We start from the raw sequence: 10,920 nt of genomic DNA, 5'->3' as shown, positions 1-10,920 counted from the left end.
CAATTTCTCTGGGTATCAGCATTTTTTCGTATTGGAATTTTGATAAGTTAAACAAGCTGAACAATTCTTTATTAGATCTGTTATTTCTTTATTAATAAATGGCCAAAATACATGGTCTCTTGCTCTTAAAATAGTTTTTTCAATTCCTAAATGGTTGTAATGCAACCTGTCCAACATCTCCCTACGCATACTTTTGGGAATTATAATTTGTTCTCCTCTAAACAGTACCCCTTTCATTTCTGATATTTGGTCTCTACAATTCCAATATGGTTTTATCATTTCATGAAGTTTATGCTTTTCTAATGGCCATCCTGATTTAACCACTTTTGACAACTCTCTTAATTCCAAATCCTGTTCTGATTCAATACATACTTTTTCAAATTTATTTGGACTTATGTCATAGTAATCGATTAAATCTACTTGTGAATGCATGTCTTGCTCTACAATTTCAAAATTAGTATCATCACCACCTGAGCGAGATAAGGCATCAGCCAGGTATAACTGTGATCCTGGCTTATATTTGACAGTAAAATCATAATTTTGTAAATTAATCCTTAATCTTTGTAATCTGAGAGGGCATTGATTGAGTGGCTTTTTAAATATGGCCTCCAAAGGTAGATGATCATTCTCCACAATAAACTCTTTACCATACAAATATTGATGAAAACGCTGACACCCAAAAACAATTGCCAAACATTCCTTTTCAATCTGTGCATAATTTTGTTGAGTTGGTGTGAGAGATTTTGATGCATATGCTACTGGACCTCCATTTTGTAAAAGGACTGCTCCTAAAGCGTCCTTTGAACTGTCCACTGACAATACAATTGGTTTATTTCTGTTATAGTACTGTAACACTGGAGTATGTACTAATAATTCTTTTAATGTTTCAAAATCCTGTTGATGAACTTCCAGCCAATCAAAATGAACATTCTTTTTCATCAACTTTCTAAGATTACCTGTTAAACTTGACAGATTTGGAATAAATTTTCCTACGTAAGTTAGCATTCCCAGAAAACGACTAAGCTCTTTGACATTTTTTGGTGTAGGCATTTGCTTAATCGCTTCAACTTTACTATCATCAATTGCTATACCATGTTTAGACAACACATGACCAACATACTTTACTTCAGTTACATGAAACTTACATTTATTTTTATTAAACTTTACCCCTCTTTCCTTTGCTCTTGTTAAAACTTGTCTTAAAATTTTGTCATGTTCTTGCCTAGACCTGGCATAGACTATAATATCATCAATATAAATTTTAATTCCATCTATGCCCTCAAATATCTCACTAAACGTTCTATAAAATACCTCTGGGGCCACTTTTACCCCATAAGGAAGTCTTAAAAATCTGTATCTTCCATAAGGTGTTCCAAAAGTCGTTAAAAATGAAGCATTTTCTGTTAAAGCTATAGACCAGAACCCTTTATTCACATCTAAAATTGAAAAACATTCAGACCCCGCCAGATCACTTGTTACTCCTCAAATGTTGGTAACTCAAACTGGGCCCTCATTAAAGCATTATTTAAATTTTGTGGATCTAAACAAATTCTAATTCCATTAGCTTTTTTCACCAAAACTATAGGATTCACAAACTCTGTTGGGTCAGTAACTTTTACAATAATATTCTGATTGATCATTTTATTTAACTCACTCTTAAGTTGCTCCATTAGTCTAAATGGTACTTTTCTGCAAGGTACTATAGATGGTGTATAATTATCCCTTAACTTAAATTCACAAAGAACATCATTTATTTTCCCAATCCCTGTAAATAACTCACCGTACACATCCAAAATCCCTGCAGTAGTGATTTCATTTATGTTACACCTCTGAATTAAATTTAAAACTTGAATACTCTTAATACCTAATATTGGAGCTGATTTATTATTGGTTTTTACAATTACAAAATTCAGAACATAGGTTTTATTGTTATTTTCAACTTCTAGATCACAAGAGCCCAACACAACTAACTTTTGACCACCATAATTACTAATATCAATAGTTACCTTTTTTAGATCAACATGTATGTTTAATAAATTAAAAATATGTTCGGGAATTACATTTACCTGAGCCCCTGTATCTAATTTAAATTTCACCATTTTATTACATCCTGTTAGTTTTAACACTTCAAACCAGTTTTCACACAACATATTGATTTCTACAGCCCCCAATACAGATTCATTATCTTTCCCTTGCCTACTACTACAAGCTTCATTAGACATTTCATTACTGTTATATTCTATAGCATTAACATTATTTTTATAAAAACAAAATTTATTAAAATGGTTATACTTATAGCAATTTGTACATTGTTTTCCCATTGCAGGACAGGCATTAAAACTATGTGATCTTCCACATCTGCCGCATTTTGCTGTCGAATCTCTCGCTACGTTTCCTCTCTGATAATTTGTGTTTTGTTGACTATTAAGTTGTTGTTTATCTTGACTTCTGTTTAAGTTTCTTTTTCTCACATCACTTACCTCTAAAGTGTTTGTTTTGTCCATTAACTGGCGGACATATTCCTCTGTTTGCTCCGCTGCTTTACATATTTCAATTGTTTTTGCTAGTGATAGATTGGTTTCTCGAAGTAACCTGTCTTTTGTTTTCTTGTCTCTAATTCCTATGACTATTCTATCTTTTAATGCACCGAAATCACAACCTGAAGCTAGTCTTCTTAAATCACCTAAAAAAGAATCAAAACTCTCACCTTGTTCCTGCTCTCTTCGATTGAATTTATGTGACTCTACTGATAAATTACTCTGTGGAACAAATTCTTTCTCAAATTTTTCAATCAACACCTCATAATTCTGTTTTTCTGCTTCTGTTAAATTCAAGCTCAATTCAAAATGGTCCAAGACATCTTCTCCAATGCAATGAAGAAAAACTGCTGCCTGAATCTGCTGAGATTTTTCTTTACAGCCGGTTGCTATACTATACAGTTCAAATGAATTTTTAAATTTCTTCCAATTTACTGCCATATCTCCACTTACAGACATGGCCTTGGGTTGTTTTAGCATCTCCATTTTGATTTCCTTTTACTAGGATTTTATAAAAATTATTTATTTTGTACCTCTACCTGGGTTTGTAGGTTCAATTCTTTAAATTATAACTGCGCCATGTTATGATGGTCAATAGTTTATAATTAATCCATATATTACGAAAGGATGTTAATTAACTAAAACGACGTTCAATCTTTATGATGGTTCTTTATGGACAGCCTAAGTCTGACGTCACAAATGTCACAAAATTGGGAGGAGCTTATATTGGCTCCAAACAATTTTGTTTGTAACCTTAAATGGTCATAAGGATTTTTTCATTTATTTACTTTGTGTGGCAAAATAAGACTTCATTTAGGTATTTCGTTAAAGAAACGTGTTAATTAAGAGATTTCAATTCGTTTTTGCTCAGGTGGTTTTTATTCCTTAGTGATTGAAAATAAACATAACCTCAAAACTGTTTACATTCTAATCATTGCATTAAATTAACTCACCTGGGCAAAAACGAATAAAAATCTCTTAATTGGCACGTTTCTTTAACTAAATACCTAAATGAAAAGTCTTATTTTGTCACACAAACCACGTAAACAATAAATTAAAAATTCCTTATGAGTGTTTAACATTATAAACAGAATTGTTTGGAGCCAAATATAAGCTCCTCTCAATATTGTGACGTCAAGACTTAGGCTGTCCATTGAATGGATTGACAACATTGACAAGCGACAAGCTCTTCCCAGCCCCTGATGCCTATGCAACCCACTATACTCTAAGGTGCAAAGTGGTGTGCATAGTCAACTCACAACAACATTGACTATGTTCACCAGATGCAAACACGTTCACAAATGTTTGCGCTTTGATTCTAAACTTGTTGACAGCGAGCTGAACGGTTGGTTGTTTAGGTTAAAATTTGACATTTTGCTTGCTTGGTTTGAACGTAACCTAAAATAAATTTTCTCAATAAATACGTTTTTGAATTTATTTTTTTTATTAAAGGAAAAAGAAAATTTATTTAATAGATAATAACGTAGCAGAATGTCTTCAGTAGCCTTTATTTTATATATAAAACCCTTATCAATATATTCTACAATATATACAATTTAAATTCCCGCCATATTTTTTCAATATTCAACACGTTTGCAAAATTCAACTTAAATATCTTATGTTTGCAAAAATGGCGGCCGCTTTCCAAACATGTTTGACGTTAGCAAGTCGTTCAGAACCATAAAGCGCAAACTGATTGCCAACGTTTGCATCTGGTGAACGCGCCCACTAGATAGACATTTTTTGAATTATGGATAGATGGCGCTATAATCGGAAAAAACGATTTTTTAAAATTTGTACCCGCTGACCCACCCTCCACTAAAATGGAAAACTTAACCTAATTTGGTTTTAAGGACCTAATCTTCACAACCCAAAGGTCCCTATAACGCTTTAGTAACAGCAAATTTAGTATCCAATAAGGTTTTCCTACTATGTATTATCTATATGTAGAATATTGTAAATTAATAAATATGTCCATTTTTATGGTGATTCACTTTAACAGGTAACCCCCGCTAAGGTATTCAGTTTTTTATTTTTTTATGTTCTGTGTGATTAAAATAATTACACTTTTATAAAAAAGAACTTTTTTTATAATAAAACGTTTTTATTATTTTTAGGAGAGAATATAAAATAATTTAACGATATAAAATGCTTAAAATTCCAAAAATTACACTATAATAAAAAAGTACCTTTTATAATAACACGGTTTTCTTATATATGTACAGGAGACAACATATTTCGAAAGAATAAAATATGAATTTTTAGTAGGTGTATTGACTGTTAAAATTATAATTCCAAAAATTACACTAGTATAAAAATGTACTTTACCACGGTTGTTTAAAATGATATAATATTATAATAATTAACTTATAAAATATGAATTTTAAGTATATAAACTTTTAATTATTTATTAAAAAAATTTAAAAAAGATACGCAACAGCCGTGTTCGAACTAGGGAACTCTTGATCTGCAGTCTAATACCACTGACCCATCATCAATTTGTAGATATCGAGTTATTAACGTAATATCATTGCATTAGTCACATTTTTAAAGGGTCTAGGACGTTTCATCGCCGCCGTTTCGATGCCGCCAGTTCGATGCCGATGCCGGCCGATTCATCGCCAGTCAATTAATCGCTATCTGATATATTTCCTAATTTTCGACAGTTACAATTATTAGTTATTTTTAGTATTAATTAGGAATTCTAGGAAATGCGAGATATGACGGCGATGAAATGGACTGGCGATGAACCGGCGGCATCGAAACGGCCGGCGATGAACCGGCGGCATCGAAACGTCCCATTCCGATTTTTAAAATAGGTTGAAATAAAGAAAATCGATTTATAAATACAGGGTGATTGATTAGTGGGGTAAAGCTCCGTAGCAATAAAAGTTAACAACAAAAATTGTAACCAACTTTGATTACAGATTGATAATCAGTAATCGTATAAATTGTCAGTTTTAGACAATTTAGTCATGGCTTGCCTAAAATTTGGATAGATTTATCGTAATTAATAATTTGCTCTGAAAAATGAAAATATCTCGAAAACTAATAAATTTAGACATAGGGAATGTTATATAAAAATTAAAGTACGGTAATGGTACTTTTCGATTGTGATATAAAATACTGGGTGTTTCATTTAAAATTACTGAGAAAATAATGTATTTGTGTTTTGACTGACCCTGTATTCAATATAAAGAAAATTAGCAGTATCAGTTATTTATGAAAATTTTGACAATAAATAGAAAATATGGCTTTAATAAACCATTACCGTTGTGCTTATTTTTATTTATACAGGGAGTTAAATTTGTTACGATTTTCATATAAAATTGGTTATCACTTTGTAAATACCCTGTATAACATACCAAACCTTTTATTTTTGTAATGGAGTTAAGAAGATTTTTAATATAAAATAGAATACAGGGTGTTCCATTAAAAAAACATAACTTTGATCTGTCACTATGTTATCGAACACCCTGTAACATTCTAATTTTGTAATGTGAAGTTCAAAGTTGGCTACAATTTTTGTTATTAACTTTTATCGCTATCCATTACTATAACGGATCTACGGAGCTTTACACCACTAATCAATCACCCTGTATAATAGCAGGTAACTATTGCATTGTTAGCTAGTTCTAAGCTATTCTGAAAATTTCAGGTACCTAGGTAGCCTAGAACTATTTTTAAAATGGATTACAAAATTTGCGAAGACCGTGACAACAACCAAGCCAAGTATATAAAAACGTTTTAAAATACGACTCATCGCAATTTTAACCCGCCACCCTCTCCCTGCAAGTATCTCCTTGTTTAAAATTTTTATCATCTTGTTATCTTAGGTAGGGTTCCTGTAGAAACCATATATAAAAGGTACTATTTGCTATTAGGTATTTGCTATTGTTATGCTTGTTTCTGTCAAGATCATTTTTCGAGAATTTACCATTTTTAATTATTTTAAAATTTGACGAAAATATAGCAGAAAATCGAAAGGCTATAAGCCCATGAAAAATTATATTATACATTTTTTTGTCGAGAAACGACGTTTTTTATGGTTTATACTTATACGTTCCTCACGAGAAAAACAATTGCGAGGACGCTCCTCCATTCAGTTAATAAAAAAATGACGTTATATAATATGACGTTATATAATAACGTTAAAATATACTTGTTTCGTTGAAATCATAATAATAGAAGTATAACTTCTTACGTGCAGACAAAGTACACACATTCTTTTTTTTTCAGTATCCTGTCCGATTACACTGGTAAACACATGGTTTGTCCCATGTATCAATTCCACCAATTCTTATGTATTTTGATGGGTAGAATTCAAATTTGTAATCAAAAATATTCCATCACGCAAGGTTTTCTTGGAAAATACCCATTTGTCTTTATGATTTTCATGTCTTTTTTGAAATTTGATTATATTAGAAATAAACCCCTTCCCAAAAATTTAATTTAAACATTCAAATAATATGGTTTGACAGTGAGTGGGTGGGGGGTGGTTGGGAGTAATTTCCTGTCTAGGTTGTGTTGAAGGTCACAGACATGTCGCGACATGATTGCACTTGTTGACTTATGCAGCTGTCGAGCTCAGTCTGCCGCGCAGTACTGTTTGGTCCCTTGAACAGTGAATTCTATTTGTGTGACAGTGCTTTCACGTTGTGTAGTGTGCATTTTCAGTTCAGCATGCCTCGCAAATGTTTAAACCATCCGGACACGTTTTGTTATGTATGTGGTGAGTTGACTTTCAAATCACAAAGAAGGAATCTTACTCCTTTAATGAAAAAGTGCTATGAACTTTATTTTGGCTGTAAAGTGGGTGATCAGGACAAAAACTGGGCCCCACACATATGCTGTGTAACATGCGGTAGACTACTAACTGGCTGGGCCAATGGTTCTCGTCACATGCCGTTGCAGTTCCAATGGTCTGGCGGGAGCCAACGGATCACACTTCCGACTGTTACTTTTGTTTGACAAAGACAGCAGGGATTACAAGTAAGTAAGTCAAAACATACTTTAAAATATCCGAACTTGCCCTCGGCGATCCGACCTGTACCGCATAGTGAAGAACTTCCCATACCACCTCCTCCAACGTCCATAGAAATTGATGAAGCTACAATTCCTGAACCAGATGAAGAAGAAAATGATGATTTACAAGATCCTAGTTTTGATGAATCCACTGAGCCTCATTTATTAACTCAAGGAGACCTTAATGATTTGGTTCGTGATTTGAATCTCTCAAAAAACCAATCAGAACTGTTGGGGTCACGCCTTAAGGGTTGGAACTTACTTGGCAAAGGCACTAAAGTATGTTATTTCAGAAATAGGCAACAGGATTTTGAGGGGTTTTTCTCCCAAGAAGGAGATTTAGTATTCTGTAATGATATTTCAGCAGTGATGAACACCTTAGGGCATGAGTATAAACCCGAAGAGTGACGTTTATTTATAGACTCATCCAAAGTTAACCTCAAGGCTGTTTTATTGCATAATGGAAACGCATTTCCTTCTGTTCCTTTGGCTCATGCGGCAAAAATGAAAGAAACATATGAAAATATGAGACTGATTCTTGAAAAAATTCAATATGACCAATGCAGATGGAACTTATGCGGAGATCTCAAAGTCATTGCTATGTTACTTGGCTTACAAGTTGGGTATACAAAGTTGTGTTGCTTTCTTTGTGAATGGGACAGCCGAGATCGCATCAGTCATTACAAGAAAAAATCATGGCCGAAGCGGAAGTCCCTCGAGCCTGGTAAGAAAAATGTTGCAAACTTACCCTTGGTTGATCCTAAGAAAGTTTACCTGCCACCACTTCATATCAAGTTAGGCTTGATGAAAAACTTTGTCAAAGCTATGGACAAGAACGGACAAGGTTTTTTATACTTGAAAGAAAAGTTTCCTAGACTAAGTGAAGCTAAAATCAAAGAGGGCATCTTCGTAGGTCCACAAATAAGAGATCTGATTAAGGATAACAATTTCGAATCTAAACTCAATGACTTGGAGAAAAGAGCATGGACCTGTTCCAAAAATGTTGTTAAAAATTTCTTGGGAAACTACAAAGCTGACAACTACAAGGATTATGTCAACAGTCTACTGAAAGCCTACTGTGATTTGGGATGCAACATGTCTCTTAAAATACATTTCCTTGATTCCCACTTGGACTTTTTTCCACAAAATCTTGGTGATGTTAGTGATGAACATGGAGAACGCTTCCATCAAGATATTTCGAGTATGGAAAACCGATATCAAGGAAAATGGAGTCCAAGAATGCTGGCTGACTACTGTTGGACACTGAAAAGAGATGTACCAGAAGCGAAATACTCAAGAAAATCGCTTGCAACCACATTTTAACGTAAGTACACCCATATCCTTATAGCTAAGAATAGGTGAATAACGTATTATATGTATTTGAGTTTCACAAGAAAACCTTAGGTGATAGAAAAAAACGGGTTTCATTTTTGAATTCAGGATAAAAAGTACTATAAGAATCAGGCAACAGAACTCTTGAGACAAAAACTTTTTATTTTTTTGTTGTCCAGTGTTATCGAACGTTGGCGATCATATTGGCAAAAGTAACTTTGTTTACGGCAGCTCTAAACAGATTAAGGGTGGTCTCTTGATACCACTCTGTGACTAGGTGCAGTGGCGCACCCAGGGGGTTTTGGGGGTTAAAACCCCTTCCAGGGCATATAAAAAAATATAAAGAATAGTGGAAAAATGTAACTTGTCTTTCAGAAACGATACAAAAAAATTTCGGTGCCCAAGCGAAGCTAGCAAAAAATGCCCATGGAATATTTGCTGCCGAATAGTTCTCTAAAAATTTTCCCGTGAATGCAATCGACTCGTATTTTTTTCAGCCTCAGTGCATGAGAGCTATAAATAGCAATCACCATGACACCGCTTTTCGGCACGAAAATAATGATTAGCAATTAAGATTAAGCATGAATTGTAATTTCGATTACCAAATTTCGAATTTCCATTCCATGCCGAAAACTTCAAATTTTACATGACAAAAGAGTGTGAGTTTTTTCAAAAATCGTGGAAGATATGGGAAACTCGCTAAGGCTGTGGGAATGTTGTAATTCGCCATGTTGTAATTATTCGCTTAAATCTTTTACTCACTCTGCTTTGAATAACATTGTTCAAAACATTGCCTATTCGTGATGAGAACTACTTGTCCTGAAAACGATAATCTTGATTGTAATGCAAAAAACCTGTACTTTTTGTACATTAAACGTCAAAAATATTTACTTATTATCATCATTAATGGCGTTATGTTATAACTCTTCGGGTGTCCTTGCGAGTGTTTTACTATTGCCTTCCATAAGTCGGTCCTGTGCCACTATTTCCCATTGTCTCACTCCCATTTTCTCCAGATCTTCTCTGACTGCATCTTTCCACTTTTTTCTAGGTCGTCCTACAGGCTTTCTCCAATCTGGCCTCTCCCCGAGCAGCTACGTCTGGTTTGACTTTTTGAATAAATTTTTCGCATGGCATACTCTAAGGCCAGGTTAAACAACAATGTCTCAGTCCAGAATTTACGCAGAAAGCATTTGATATTTCCCCACCCCTTCTAACTTGTGCAAAGAAGTTACTTACACACATTTGCGTTACCGCAGTTAGTTTCTTGGGTACGCCCAGCTCGACCATTGTATTCCATAGTGTAGGATGATTAATTGAATCATAAGCCTGTTTGAAATCTATAAAGATCTTATGCACGTCTTGATTATACTACCAATCCTTTCAAGCATTTGTCTAATAGTAAATATTTGCAAAAATCGATCTTCCGGGCCTGAAATTACACTGGTAGTCACCAACTATTTCTTTGGCGTATGGTAGTAATCTTTTTAGTAATACATAACGAAAAATATTTAGTCATCACTGTCATCAGATTCATTTCACTGCAAGCAAAATTTCAGAAACCTGCTTCAAAAGCTTTTAAAAGCTATGCCGAAAACCTGTGTTCTGCGTTTTCATAACAAAGCTAAACATTCTTAATAGCGCAAAAATTGTTCATGGATGCACACAGATAATAGGCAATGTTTTAAACTAAGTTATTCCAGGTAGAGTGAGCAAAAGATAAGCGAATAATTACAACATGATTCCCACAGCCTTATATTAGCTCATTCCAAATATCTTCCACGATTTTTGAAAAAAATTTAAATCGTTTGTCATGTAAAATTTGAAGTTTCCGACATGTATAATTGGAATTCGAAATATGGTAATCGAAATTACAATAATTCATGCTTAATGTTAATCACTAAACATTACTGTCGTGCCGAAAAGCGGTTTCATGGCCATTGCTATAACTATTATGCACTGTGGCTGAAAAACATTTGAGTCGATTGCGTTCACGGGAAAACTTTTAGAGAACTATTCGATAGCA

Source organism: Diabrotica virgifera, chromosome 5, assembly GCF_917563875.1.
Source record: "Diabrotica virgifera virgifera chromosome 5, PGI_DIABVI_V3a".
In the NCBI taxonomy this organism is placed as follows: domain Eukaryota; kingdom Metazoa; phylum Arthropoda; class Insecta; order Coleoptera; family Chrysomelidae; genus Diabrotica; species Diabrotica virgifera.
Note: the sequence above shows the minus strand (reverse complement) of the source record.